A 15,268-nucleotide genomic window follows, 5' to 3' on the forward strand; every position below is an offset into this window, starting at 1 on the left:
GTGGAAAGCAATAGAAATGTAGTAACTAAGTAATTTGCCCTGGGCTGCAGGACACAGGACAGATAACACAAATATTCCCACATAGTGATGTAGACATGGGGACGTGTTTAAACTAGGTGTTTTAGGGGGGTGTGGCTGAGTCTTAACTTTGATGAATATCTCTTTGGATTTGAGACTTTACTCTTTGTAACTTTACAGACATTCTTCATGCACCAAGAGCTTGTAACACTCCAAAGAGAAAGGAAGAATTTAAATCAATCATATAACCCTTTTTTTTTCATTATTATTATTTTTATAAAGTCAGAAGCATCAACAGACAATAAAGACAAAAGGTAACACCATGGTCAGTAATGCCGCTCAAATATTCACGCAAACAAAGATGCATGGTTTCAGTAACCACAGTTAGTGTTGAAGCAGTCATGTCAGGGTGATGCTGTGTGTTTCTATGAGAAACAAAAGCACTTTATTTGGCCTTCTGAAAGTAGATGCATTTAGGAATATATTAAGATTTCTTAAAACAGAACAGCAACACATTTTATTAAATAAGTAAATGCATTTGTAGAATAGACAATAAACGTTCCGGATGCTGAACCTATCTGACCACATCCTCGATGCTTTAAAAATTAAAGGTAATTTATTTGTTTACATTACATGTGGATAAATTACCAAAATAGAGCTGCGCAATCTGGGATGTATGTAAAAATGAAGAAAAAACATTTTATTTTTAAAATGGATATCACTGTTCTCACACCACGATTCTGAAAAAAAGACAACTAAACAAAATAACGTTTAATGAATGAGTTTCTAGTAAAAATGGCTGCAGTCTATTTATAAAATATATTCATTATTCAATGAACTGTTAAAACAAATTAAGTTGAACTGCTGAAGTTGATTCAAAAATCATAAAGAATTCACTTCGCTTCATTCCTGAATTAATCAATGTTTTTAAATGAATCTTTTTTTTCAAGTCACTTGTCTCCACCTGCTGGCATTATGTTGTAATTGATACAATCTTTATTTGAACCGTCACCCTTTTGGTAAAGGTGATGTACTCTGATTATTATTATTTTGATCATTATTGTAGACAACAGTGTTTATATTCAAACTATAAACTTTTATCCCAGTATTTCAGTAAAGAAATAATGATAAGATTTTGCAAGTTCAGCGACAGCACAAACACAGATTTGAATGTAAAAGTGTGATTCAAGGATTTAATAGATACAGCTGAATCTTGTGATTCAATCTTTTTGCAATCTGGCTTTTTATCCAAAATACCCAAAACATCAAATGAGGGCTTTAAAGATGTTAGTTAAACGAATACTTATGGTAAGTGTTAATCTACCACAGCCTGCAGCACAGACTACTTTTCACCATGGACAGCTGGATTTCTAGTACTTGAAGAACATATATATATATATATATATATATATATATATATATATATATATATAATGGCAGGGGTACTGATGATGCTTTAAAGGTCCAATGAAATGGATTATTTCCTTTTCTTTAAATGCTTTTTAATGTTTCCTTAGGTGTATTTATATTGTTAGTATGATTTTTACATTTAAAATTTAGAAATAAAAAGCATTTTTATATCCTGACATTAGCCCTCTGGGTTGAATGCTCTGTTTGAAGGGGCGTGTCTGCTGTGAGACTCCGAGTAAACCACAACTGTTGTGATTGGCTGGCATCTTTGCATTCGAAATGCATATTACATGTGAAACCCCTCTCATATATATATATATATATATATATATATATATATATATATATATTTTTTTTTTTTTTTACTATTACAGCTGTCGAGATTAAAGGGGGGTGAAATGCTCGTTTTCACTCAATATCCTGTTAATCTTGAGTACCTATAGAGTAGTACTGCATCCTTCATAACTCTAAAAAGTCTTTAGTTTTATTATATTCATAAGAGAAAGATAGTCTGTACCGATTTTTCCCGGAAAAAAAACGACCGACTGGAGGCGTGACATGTGGGCGGAGCTAAAGAATCACGAGCGCCAGTAAGCTTTTGCGTTGATAGTGTTTGGAAGATGTGACACTGTGAGGAAAAAACCAACCAAAACAAACCATGGCTTACAGTCAGATTCAGCATATATTTATGATCCAGAATCAGATGCCGAGGCTGAAACTGAACGAGAGCAGCAGCAGCAACGACTCGATCCGAGAGGGGCTCGAACCCCGGTCTCTGGCATGGGAGGGGACGCACTAACAAGGAGGCAGAGATATTTGAAGCAGTTTTACTCACGGCCTGCGGTTCCAACACACGATCGTGGCCCTTTTTCATTGGGATTGCATCATCCTTAAGAAATAAACGATATGCAAATCCGTTTGTAAAACAAGCATCTTCGAAATGCAGGAACAAACACAAACACTTGCACAACTCCGTTGATGCTCTGTAAAAATAAACTCCATCCACTGGTCCCTTAATGCTGTTTTTTTTTTTTGGTAATCTGTGCAGGGTTGTCTTGCCCTGGCAACCAAAAATACACTTCTTTTGTGACATTTCGCGACGCTCTCGCTCTGATCAGTGAGTCTGTGCTCAGCCTCTCATTGCTCTGCTATACAGGAGCGCGCGCTCTTCCGGCAAACGTGCCCTTAAGACCCATATAAGGAAATTCCGCTCCATCTAACGTCACACAGAGCCATACTCGAAAAAAACTTTCCGAAACTTGTGACAAACCGGAAGGAGTATTTTTGGAACAGAAATACTCCTTCAAACGTACAACTTAATTTTTGAAACTTTGTCCATGTTTAGCATGGGAATCCAACTCTTTAACAGTGTAAAAAACTCAGTATGCATGAAATAGCATTTCACCCCCCCTTTAACGAATCGTGGAAGTGTTGATTATATAATTATTTTTTCGATCTTTTCCCCATCACATGAAAGGCTGCAGTGTGTTTGATTGCAGTAATTGGCGTGGAGAGACCGGATATAAGCAGAGTCACCACAGAGAGAGAGAGAGAGAGAGAGACACGCTGGAACCTCGTGCTGCACTGGGAAGACTTAAACACTGAATACAAAGTTAATGACTGTGATTAAAGGCCGTGTTGCAACGTTAATTTTTTTATGAATATGTGCAATTTGTTTGTTGGTAATAAACATTTACAGTGTTATCCATTGTATTTTATGTTTTTGGGTATCACAAAACGGAATATAATACGAAAAAGTAGATACTATCCAGAGGTGGAAAGAGTACAAAAATATTCTAAAAAATATTCTAGTACCATTACATGAATTAAATTTTACTTAAGTTCAAGTAAAAGTACCAGTCTAAGTATCTACTCAAGTAAAAGTAAAAAGTAGCTTGTTTAAAATTTACTCAGAGTAAAAATTACTTAGTTACATTTTAACAGTGATGGGGAGGCAAAAATGGGACCAACTGTGTCCTGCACAGTTTAGATATAAGCCTAATTAAACAAATCTGATCCAGCTAATTTAATCATTTAGGCTTATTTGAAAACTACATGATATGTGTGCTGGAGCAGGGTTAGAACTAAACTCTGCAGGGCTATATGGCCTTCCAGGAACTGAGTTTGACACCCCTGGCACAGGCCTATTAATCTCAAACTAGTTGTTTTTAATTAAAGAAATCAGTTATTTAGAATAATAAGACATTTGGACTGTTACCAGGCAAATCAGTATCAACAAACTCATCTTTTCAATGCAGACGAAATGCAGAAGCTTCATCGGAAGTGGCATTTAGATGTATTTACACACTGTTTAGTGCAGGACAAGAATGCATTTAACCTGCAGTTACAAATGCATGAATAATTTTTTGATATACAAGACATAAAATGTTGAATACTCATTTGAAATGATAAGAAATAAATTATTTAAAAACAAAATCAAAAGATACTTTAATTGTGAACTTAAAATGGCCAGTATGTGTCAGCAAGTCACTGTTAATAAGTGAGTCATTGCGATTGAACCAAATCATTTAAACGGTTGAATAATTCAGGAACTAAACAGTCATGTTGATCAGAGATGCAAAACTGTGCTTTGGTGGCGATGTTTGGAATTATTTTTTGTTGTAAAAATAGAGCAAAAGCAGGCAATATGGTATCTAAAACGCAAGTCTCTTAATTAACTTGTTTACTGACCTGTTGTAAAATATATATATATATATATATATATATATATATATATATATATATATATATATGTATATATGTATATATATATATATATATATATATATATATATATATATATATGTATATATATATATATATATATAATCATGATGATTTTTGGAGGAAAAGACTGCATTCTTTGTGTGATTTTGATTTACTATATGAAAATTATATATGTAAATTTTCTGCCCCTATATCTTCAATTTTATGATCAGTTTAAATGCATTTTAACAGACTGAATCACACAGTGAAAGAACGCACTGCAAATGCACGCGCACATTGTTAAAACAACAATGACATTATAGCAGACGATATATCCCAGATAAATCGCACACTCCGCACCAGTCTTTTTGGCTAATTTATGCAAAACCTCTTGCTAAAATGTCAAAGCTTCATTTTAACCACCAATGCAACATTGCAATTATTTAGCTTACCTCTACATGCTTGCGAAGGGTTGATGTCGAGATTTTATAAGCTGCTAGTTTGGTCTCTCTAGGTAAGCACAGTTTACACTGCATAGAGCATAAATATGGCCAGGGGTTCACTTCATTTCCTTTGAGTTCAACTTCAGAATATGACTGGGTTTCGTTTTCAGCAGTGTCTGCACCACTAACGCCTGTTTTGTCCGTCTGCATCTTTCTTGTGATTTTAGCGCCAGTTTGTTCTCCTGCCCATTATTTACTGACGTAGTTTCCAGGGAGCGAATTATTATTATTATTATTATTTTTTACTCCGTAATTAATGTTTTAAAATGTAGCGAAGTACAATACTTCAAACAAAATATACTTAAGTAAAAGTAAAATTACAGATTTTAAAAATTACTTAAAGTACACAAGTACTTTGTGAAGTACACAAAAAAGCTACTGAATTACAGTAACGCAAGTAAATGTAATTCGTTACTTTCCACCTCTGATACTATCTTACAGCGGTCTCCTTTCCCCCACAATGCATTGCATCACGTCACGTTGGGGAGAGAATTTACCAAAGCCGCCTTGAGAGCATTGAGAGTGACTAGAGAGACGAGAGTATTCAGATAGCGCAGAACGCAGATTATAGATAAATAGATAAATACATATATATAGATAGATAGATAGACTAGATAGAGTATATAGATAGATAGACAGACAGATAGAGAGAGAGATAGCGACCCAAACGCACTCACTTCCCTACAGCACAAGCTTTCTAACGCAGTTTACATGGGACAGCACCCACACAAGCACCTGTCAAACACAACGATACACACGCGGCTACGTTTGCAACAACATTTTCAGCGGAGGAGGAGATAAACGCTTAGAAACGTCCATATAGCTAGCATGATGTCTTTTATTTCTAGATGACAAAGACAAAATTTACCAGTTCTACGACACTATGACAAAAGTTACCGGTACTTCTCTGAACTAACGTCATAAACACTGCCACTAGATTTAAAGAAAACATTGATTTTTCACTCGGTGCTTTTCTATGACAGAAAAAAAAACAAATATATATATATATATATATATATATATATATATATATATATGTATGTATGTATATGTGTGTGTGTGTGTATGTCGTCATTGTGCACTGTTGCTCGTAAACTAGCTCCAGTGCTCATTGCTGCGATGCTAAGTTAAATGATAGCAACTTACCAGGACACTTCACCAACTCTCCACTCATTCTCCTCGGACCATGCATTATAGACTTTGACGGACATCAGTTCTTGGCAATTCCTCATTTGCCCTCTCATGGCTGGCTCGATCGAAATTACACAGCTGCAGGCATCATACATGTTTGCTCTCGCCACCTCTTCCTCATCCCAGTCAGTCGCTATAGTTCTGATGCTGCGTCCCAGGCAGGTTTTTGAGCTCGTAATCACTATTTCATACCACTACTAACGACTTTGTACTGTTCCAGGCAAGTTAAGCCAAACTTTCTCAGCGCAAGGAATTGTAACTAGATTATTTATTTTACAGCAACGTTGCATTGACCTAAAATAGTTTTTTCAACGTGTAGGCCTACTACTTGCATAAACACTGCATCCGCAGGCAGTATTATTCGTATGGACTGTCATCATTGTTTTGCGTGCTGTGTGACCTCGGAACTCGGATTGCATCGATCTAGTATGAGACACGAGTTCACGGGTGGGAAGTCACAGGGTTGATTGTCGTTCCAGTGCACTTTCACGGGTTTAAGGTTGGAAAAACACGGGTTACGGGTTGCCTGAAACGCTGCATCATACAAGACTGAGGCAACCTTTCCTCGACTTCTCCCCAAAATGACGTCATCACCGAGTTGCATAAAAAAAACAAAAACTAAAAAATAGGTCTTTAAGCCTATTTTTGAGACATTTTAAAAATGATATAAATATCTTGAGTGATTTATGTACCCATTAATCGAAAGTGGTGTTCAACCTGCAACATGGCCTTTAAGCTGTGTTATGCTGATTATGCCTAGAGGGCATCATTATTTGTTTTTGTATGCTGAATAAACGAGCATCCCAGCAACCAGCCGACCCCTGCCTTCTTCCTTCCTATTAGACTGTGTTGAACCTTTTTACACCAACAAAATGGATTTCCACCATTACTGAGCAACAGCGTGTTAGAGGTGTTTTTTAGTTTGCCCAAAATTAACTGGAGACGCCGTCCGAGGCCCCAAGGACCTGGTGGCACCCTAACAGTTGAGTAAGTATCCTGTGTAGTATGATTATTACATATACATATGTTATCATGTGTTGTTGCTTGAACTTTTATTAAAGATTTTTCTCTGCATCTCTACTTCTCCAAATTGTGTCTTACTGTTGGGTTCACCATTCTCCATTGGCTCAAGGACTGTGAGTCTGACTCTCATGCCGGAGACCCGAGTTCTAGTCCCGGCTCTGACAGAAACACCAAGCCAACATGAACCCAGAGACGCCCAGCACACAAGAGCTACTCACTACTGTGGCTCAGCATGAGGCCTCAGTCCAACATCATGAAGCAGTGCTAGTCGAGCAGGAGGCCTTGATGGTTAAGTATTCACAATTATTGTCTGATGTCATGACCTCTGTCCGTCAGATCTTCGATCGTCTGCCCCCTACTCGAGCCATGGCCTCAACTGCAGATTCTGTTCCACTTCCGGGTCCTCAAACGTCAGCTCCCCTTGTAGAACCCCGCCTACCTCCACCACAACGGTTCTCTGGAGATCCCAGTGCCTGCTGTGGATTCCTCACTCAGTGTTCCCTCACATTTGAGCTACAGCCCTCATCCTTTCCTTCAGATAGGGCCAAGATTGCATATGTCATCACACTCCTTTCTGGCAAGGCCCTCTCCTGGGCAACAGCTGTTTGGAATGCCCAGAGCCCTTTCTGTTCAAGTTATTCTGAATTTGAAGAGGAATTCAAACGAGTTTTTGATCATCCCACCAGTGGCCGAGAAGCATCTAAACGTTTGTTGTCTCTCCAACAGGGCACCCGCAGTGCTGCAGAATATGCCATCCACTTTCGTACCATTGCAGCAGGGAGTGGCTGGAACAATGAATCCCTCATGGTATGCTTCCAGAACGGTCTTTCTGAGACACTTCAGCGGTGTTGCCTATACTGTGGAATGCCTGGACATTTCCGTTCTGCCTGCCCAGAGCTCTCGGGAAACGCTCGGTCCCATACAGGCAAGGAAGGACTGTAACGGAAATTACTCACATTGCCCCACCTTCCAATTCAGGATTGTTTCTCCCCATCACACTCACTTGGGGAAATCATAAGCATCAACTCAAAGCCTTGGTGGACTCAGGTGCAGCCGGGAACTTTATGGACCTCTCTCTTGCTAGGAGTCTTCAGATCCCCTCTGAATCACTCGCTACCCCTCTGACAGTTACTGCTCTGGATGGAAGGCCTCTGGGTCCAGGCAAAGTAACACTTCTTACCTCTCTCCCTCTCCTCTCTGTTCGCCAACACCAGGAGGAGTTGTGTTTTCATCTGATACAGTCTCAAGAATTCCCGGTTATCCTTGGTCACCCCTGGCTTCTTCACCATAACCCTCATCTTGACTGGTCCACTGGCACTGTCCTCAGTTGGGGTCCCACTTGTCATGTTACCTGTTTTGTCCAGAGTTCCCCTGACCCTATCCTCGAGTCTCAAAATCCCCTAGACCTTTCTCAAGTCCCCTCCCAGTACCATGACCTCAAGGCAGTCTTCAATAAAAAGAAAGCCACCTCTTTACCACCACACCGTCCCTATGACTGCGCCATTGACCTGCTTCCAGGTACCTGTCCCCCCAGAGGCCGCATCTTTTCCTTGTCTTCTCCCGAGCATGCTGCCATGGACAACTACATTGAGTAGGCCCTCACAGCAGGGATTATTCGTCGATCCACATCTCCGGCTGGAGCTGGTTTTTTCTTTGTGGGAAAAAAGGATGGGGGTCTTCGGCCCTGCATAGATTACAGAGGCCTCAACAAAATCACCATCCGTAATCGTTATCCATTGCCTCTTATGGCTACAGCCTTTGAGTTACTGCAGGGAGCTTCCATATTTACCAAACTTGACTTGCGCAATGCTTACCATCTTGTACGCATTAGACAAGGGGATGAGTGGAAGACCGCATTTAACACGCCCACTGGGCACTAAGAGTACCTAGTTATGCCCTTTGGCCTCACCAATGCTCCTGCAGTTTTCCAGGCTTTGATTAATGATGTCCTTCGAGACATGCTCAATTAGTTTGTATTCGTCTACTTGGACGACATTCAAATTTTTTCAACTTCCCTCAATGGAAATATGGGACATGTCAGGAAAGTTCTCCAACGCCTCCTTGATAATCACCTTTTTGTGAAACCTGAAAAGTGTGAATTCCATGTGACCCAAGTACAGTTCCTGGGATTCATCATTAAGCCTAGCCATATTCAAATGGATACCCAGAAAGTTCAAGCAGTCAAGGATTGGCCCACTCCTGTGTCAGTGAAAGAGGTGCAACGATTCCTTGGCTTCGCCAACTTTTACCGCAAATTCATTTTGAACTTCAGCTCTGTGGTGGCTCCCCTATCAGCTCTCACTTAACGGAATAATGCTGGGTTTTGTTGGAGCCCTGAAGCAGAGTCAGCCTTCAATGAACTCAAACTCCGCTTTACGTCAGCACCCATTCTTAATCTCCCGGACCCAGACAAACACTTTGTGGTAGAGGTGAATGCTTCGGATGTGGGTGTTGGAGCAGTGCTTTCCCAGAGGGGGGAGGATAACCGACTTCATCCCTGTGCATTCCTTTCACACTGACTTACACCTACAGAAAGTAATTACCATGTGGGAGACCGTGAGTTACTGGCTGTTAAACTGGCACTTGAAGAGTGGCGACATTGGCTTGAGGGGGCCAAACTCCCATTTCAAGTACTCACCGACCACAAAAATCTAGAGTATATTCAGCAGGCCAAGTGACTCAACCCTCGTCAGGCACGCTGGTCTCTATTTTTCAACCAGTTTCAGTTCATCCTGTCCTACCGCCCTGGTTCAAAAAATCTTAAACCTGATGCCCTGTCGAGTATACGCAAGCAGTAACCAAGAAGATCCTATCACATCCATTATCCCAAGCTCCAAGATAGTGGCCCCTGTAAGATGGGAACTTGAAAATACAGTAAGACAAGCCCAGGCCCGGGAACCAGACCCAGGAGGAGGGCCAGACAACCGCTTGTTTGTCCCTAAAGCTGTTCGCTCACAGGTTCTTCAGTGGGGTCACTCCTCTCGCCTGACCTGCCATCCAGGTACCACTCGCACCCTTGAATTCCTCCATAGACATTTTTGGTGGCCGACCATCAATGAGGATACCAAGACCTTTGTTAACACCTGTCCCGTATGCAATCAGTGGAAGGTCTCCCATCGTTCACCTCAAGGGTTGCTCCATCCTCTCTCTATACCTCAAAGACCTTGGTCTCACCTCTCCATCTGCTCACCTGCTCTGGCGGGCATTCTGTCAACTTTTGGGGGCAAGTGTGAGCTTATCTTCTGGATTCCATCCTGAGTCCAATGGCCAAACTGAGAGATTGAACCAGGATCTGGAAACTACTCTGAGGTGCATGGCTACCAACAACCCATCTTCTTGGTCATCCTTCATTATGTGAATATTATGTGAATCCTTCATTATCCTTCATTATAGCTTATTCTTAGAAGATTTCTGAGGAATTGTCATCTACTGCACTGTCACTTTTGGTAGAGATTCGTTGACCTTTTGTGATAGGTTGTGTTTTACTTATTTTAATAAAAATTTACTTACCGTACTTTCTGGACTATAAGTCGCACTTCTTTTCATAGTTTTGCTGGTCCTGCGACTTATAGTCAGGTGCGACTTATTTATCAAAATTAATTTGACATGAACCAAGAGAAAACTTTACCATCTACAGCTGCGAGAGGGTGCTCTATGCTGCTCAGTGCTCCTGTAGCCTCTCCCTGAAAACAGACGTATTTTTGGACTGGTGCGACTTATACGTAGGTGTGACTTATACACTGTAAAATGTAATTGCTGAGCTTACAATTAAGTAATTCCAACTTTTTCCCCACACAAAGTGCTTAAACTCAACTTCTTCATTTAGCCTGCACAGAATTCTTGTTTTTCTGTCATTTGCGTCAACATCTGAAAATTAATGAAATGGTTCAGTGCCCATACAAAGACAGCGATTTTGAAATTTTGTTCTCTTTACGTAGATTATTGCTGATTTCAACCGGATCACAAGCAAAAACCTCAAGCAAGAATTTTTCTCAGCCCTTGATAAACATACATCTCGTTTTCTGGAAGTTTTCGATTCAAAGAAAGGCACAGCTGAAAAAAAGTCTGCAGTAAGTGTTGTTTTTTTAAACAATAGTGCATGTCCATTTTGTCAAGTTTAAATTGTTCGATTTTCACTGTTGATCTTGATGTTGATTATTTTTGTTGATTATTCATTAGAACATCACTGATGTCACTGCTCCACAGACAGCAGTTCTCTGTGGCTTTGCTGTCCTTCTTGTGGAAGACACTACAGACTTCTTCAAAACATGCTTTGTAAGTATTCTTCTTATTTAATATCTGTGCTACAAGAAAGATGTCCCAATTTTTGTGTCAGCATTACGTCTATTTAAGAGATCTTATATAAAGTACATAGAAGATACATTTAAGTGCAAGTAAAATATACTTTGTTTTCCATAGCATTTGATCAAATAAATCTTAAAATGTGGATGAAACTGTTTTCAAACAATAAAAATCGAATACAGAATAGTGTCTTGAATTTTTTTTAATCTAATTTCAATCCAACTACTCAGTGCAAAAAAGGTCTCTCTATATAGCCATTCCTTACCTATGTCCCGTAGCATCCGTTCTGCACCCTATCGCTTCACTCTCTGCTGGAATAGACTGTTTCAGCTGTAACAACAAAAACAAATACCTTTCAATGACCAATAATTAGCATTAAATAATAAGTTAAACCTTAAAAAGATAGGAAAAAGATCAAATTTTTTATAAATCTGTATAAATTTCATTGTCCTGATGAACACAAAGGAACATTTTGAGGAACGTGTGGAACCAAACCGATCATGGTAGGGATGTAACTGTTTTACTAAAGACATTGCTATTAAACATTTTAAAGATGCTTTTGCTGAAAAGGTCCAAATTATCACTGACAATTTTCCACTGAAGCCCTGTTACAAATTTAAATGTTACTTCAAGAACTAGTAACAGCACCTTAAGCAGTTTACATTTTTTAAAGGAACATGCGCTTGTTTGCGTTTGCAATATAAGAATGTATTTTAATATAGCTTTTCTTTCTTAGGTCTGTGATATAGTTGAACCTCAAGAATCAAAGGGAATTCTCACTGTGATGCCAGAGGACAGCCCGATGTCTCCACAAGGTTTGCCAGGAGGTCACTGATACAGCAATCATTTTGGAGGGTCTTATGGATGGACTTTAGAATGTTCAACAAGATGTATTAACAAAGATTTAGTCTTGTGTCTATTGCAGGTGTTATATCTAGGTTGATGGGTGACAAATCCCTATACCCAGAACAAAAATGTCTGTTTTAAGTGAAAGTGAAGTGACATTCAGCCAAGTATGGTGACCCATACTCAGAATTTGTGCTCTGCATTTAACCCATCCGAAATGCACACACACAGAGCAGTGAACAGAGCAGTGAACACACACACACACACACGCACACACTGTGAGCACACACCCGGAGCAGTGGGCAGCCATTTATGCTGTGGCGCCCGGGGAGCAGTTGGGGGTTCGATGCCTTGCTGGTTCGATGCCTTGCTTATTGAAGGTGGAGAGAGAGCTGATCATGCACTCCCCCCACCCACAATTCCGTCCGGGCCGAGACTAGAACTCACAACCCTTCGATTGGGAGTCCAACACTCTAACCATTAGGCCACGACTTCCCCGTTAATAAAAAAGATAATCAATTATCTGTGTGTTTACAGTAACACAAATGCTTTATTGTAGGGTTGAATTATTGGTTGTTTTAATCACTCACTTTCAACCCTTTTTGTTTTAAACATGCTTTAAAGAAGCAATTTTTGTACACTCTTACAATAAAATGAATGCTTTGAAAAAAAAAGTTAAATTTTTGCTTTACTCGTTTCTGTTAGTTTAGCTTACTTAAAAATGTGAGGCAATTGGTTTCCTTATATTTACAAGTAAAGTGAACACTAATAATAAGTTACCTCAAATAATGCTTTTGAGTCACCAGTACTTAATAGTACTTGATAATTCAGTTTACAAATACTATTTAGTTTTGCCAACTTAAAATGAATACTATACTTTACTTATAAATTTAAGGCAATCGGTTTCCTCACTTTTTTAAGTTAATTCAACTTGTTACATTTTACAGTGTAGTCCGAAAAATACGGAAATTTTATGTTACTTGTTTTACAAAATACACTGGCTTCGTCCAAAATCGCATACTTCCATACTATATAGAAGGCTGTGGCAGGGGGGGCGTGGTTTAGCGAACCTGAGGACTGATCAGGAGAGGCGGTTCCAGGCCATCGTCCAAGCCCAGCAGGAGGACCGTGAGAGGTTCCGGAGCTGGATCGACCGGGAGGTTCGTGCAGGGGCCGCCCGCCGCGCCCGTGCATCTCCTGCTGCACAAGATGGGGCCCCAGGACGATCCGGAGGCCTTCCTGGAGCTCTTTGAAAAGTCGGCGGAGGCCTGCGGGTGGCCCCGGGAGCAGTGGCCGGTGCGCCTCATTCCCCTGCTCTCTGAAGGTGGCTTCCCAACAACTTCCGGTGGCGAACCTCCTAATCTTCGACGACCTAAAGAGGGCCGTCATCCAGCGGGTCGGCAAGGCCGGCCGGCCCTTCTTGATGGCCCAACAGCTCTGGGACTCCTGCCGCAAGCTGCTACTAGCCGAGGGAAGCAACGTGGAGCATGTCGTCGACCTGGTGCCCAGGGGTCGGCGCACCCCCACCTACTAACTCTCTCTCTCCTTCTCTCTCTCCCCTTTCTCTCTCTCGCCCTGTCCCGCTCCCCAGGTCCCGTCCATCCGGCCCTCCTCGTGTCCCACCCCGGGGACAGGACTGACCAAGGCCACTTCGCGAGTCCAAGGGTCCCACCCAGGGGGGCGGGGCTTGTGGCTGCCGGAGGGGACAGTGCTTCCGTTTCTCCGCTCTCTCTGCGCCAATTCTCCAATCCACTCAGGTCTGGGCTGGCCTGTTGGCGTTGCGGGGACCCGGAGCATTTCATGGACCGGTGTCCAGTGATGGAGGTGGGGACGATGATCCGTGTCCCGGACGTCCCACAGGTCACCCCCGGTCAGGCTGGCGAGTACCAAATACCCGTGAGTATCAAGGGGGGTACATATCCGGCCTTGGTGGATTCAGGATGTAACCAAACCTCAATCCATCAAAGCCTGGTTCAACCGGGGGCATTGGATAATTTTGGGAACGAATTGGCCCGCGTTTACGGTTTTATTGGGGTCGTTATGTGCGGATGCCTCTTGGGGAAATAAGGCACGGAAGAAGACCGTGCGGGTACAGGTGGGAGAAACTGAGCCAGGGCCGCTGGGGTCTGCTCCAGGGGAGCCTAACGAAATCGGGAGACTAATTTTCTCGGAGCATGATGACTTTTCTCTGGAGCAGTCTCAGGATGAGACGCTAAAACATGCGTTTCAACAGGTCCGCGCCATCGATGGCCAGTCTCTCCAACCTGCCCTCCCGCTCTCCTATCCGTATTTTGCCATTTTAAAAGACCGGTTGTATCGAATGACCCAAGACGCTCGGACAAAATTGAATACAACCCAGTTGTTAATTCCAAAGAGCCGCAGGGAAATGCTTTTCCAGCCGGCTCATTCTAATCCTATGGCGGGCCATTTGGGACAGGCCGCAACACTAAATCGCCTCATGGCCCGTTTCTTTTGGTCGGGCATTCATGACAACGTGCGCAGGTGGTGCACGTCTTGTCCGGAATGTAAGTTAATAAAACCCACCGGCCGCCCCCAAAAGCGCCTTTGCGCCCTCTTCCCTTAACCCCTTTACGTGCAAACATCGCTGACGGCCCCAGTTTATTATTGTTTCACTTTCACAGCACATTAAACATCACTGTCTTACTTCATCTGGACAAACTGTGCATCAATGGAAAGTTTAAAGACTCAAGCTTCGATATTTGACCAATATTTTGATAAAACATTGTTGCAGTGACAGATATTTAGTGATTTATGTCAGGAGTGCAAAATAATAAATCCGTATTATGCCACATTTTGAATAGAAATTCACAACTCACTCATATTCAGTCACGTCAAGAGCGGTTTATTTGTGTTCACATAGACTCACTGAACAGCGTCAATAAGGATTTTTAGACCAAAGATGCATATCTGCGGAGATATATGGATATATTTACTGATGTTTACTTCATATTTCTTCAGACAGAATCGTCATTTCTATTCATTTTCCACGGATTTACGCGATCAGATGATAAACAGCCTCTCCCAGCGATCTGTGTGTGCGTGCAGTAGTCACAGCTCGTGCGGTGTGTGACTCAGACTCTGATTGGGTCTTTCAAACGTCAAACTTAGAGTTTCATATCTGGACACCGCCCCATCGTGTCACATGCTTCCTGCACACTTCCTGGTAGTTATCTGGCCAAAACAACACTGAAACACCTCTGTACACACAAAATATCCGAATAATAAACCCGCGATTACGATAGTAAAGC

At 41.4% G+C, this 15,268-nt stretch overlaps 1 long non-coding RNA gene across 1 annotated transcript; it reads left to right on the top strand.

Annotated features, from left to right (window-relative positions):
• The first annotated feature begins 10,589 nt into the window (after positions 1 to 10,589).
• LOC113096026 (uncharacterized) lies at positions 10,590 to 12,195 on the top strand. The gene is made up of 3 exons (XR_003288448.1): positions 10,590 to 10,921; positions 11,031 to 11,126; positions 11,890 to 12,195. It is a non-coding gene; the product is annotated as an uncharacterized LOC113096026 (long non-coding RNA).
• Positions 12,196 to 15,268: the final 3,073 nt, after the last annotated feature.

Source organism: Carassius auratus, unplaced genomic scaffold (assembly GCF_003368295.1).
Source record: "Carassius auratus strain Wakin unplaced genomic scaffold, ASM336829v1 scaf_tig00215844, whole genome shotgun sequence".
Lineage (NCBI taxonomy): Eukaryota > Metazoa > Chordata > Actinopteri > Cypriniformes > Cyprinidae > Carassius > Carassius auratus.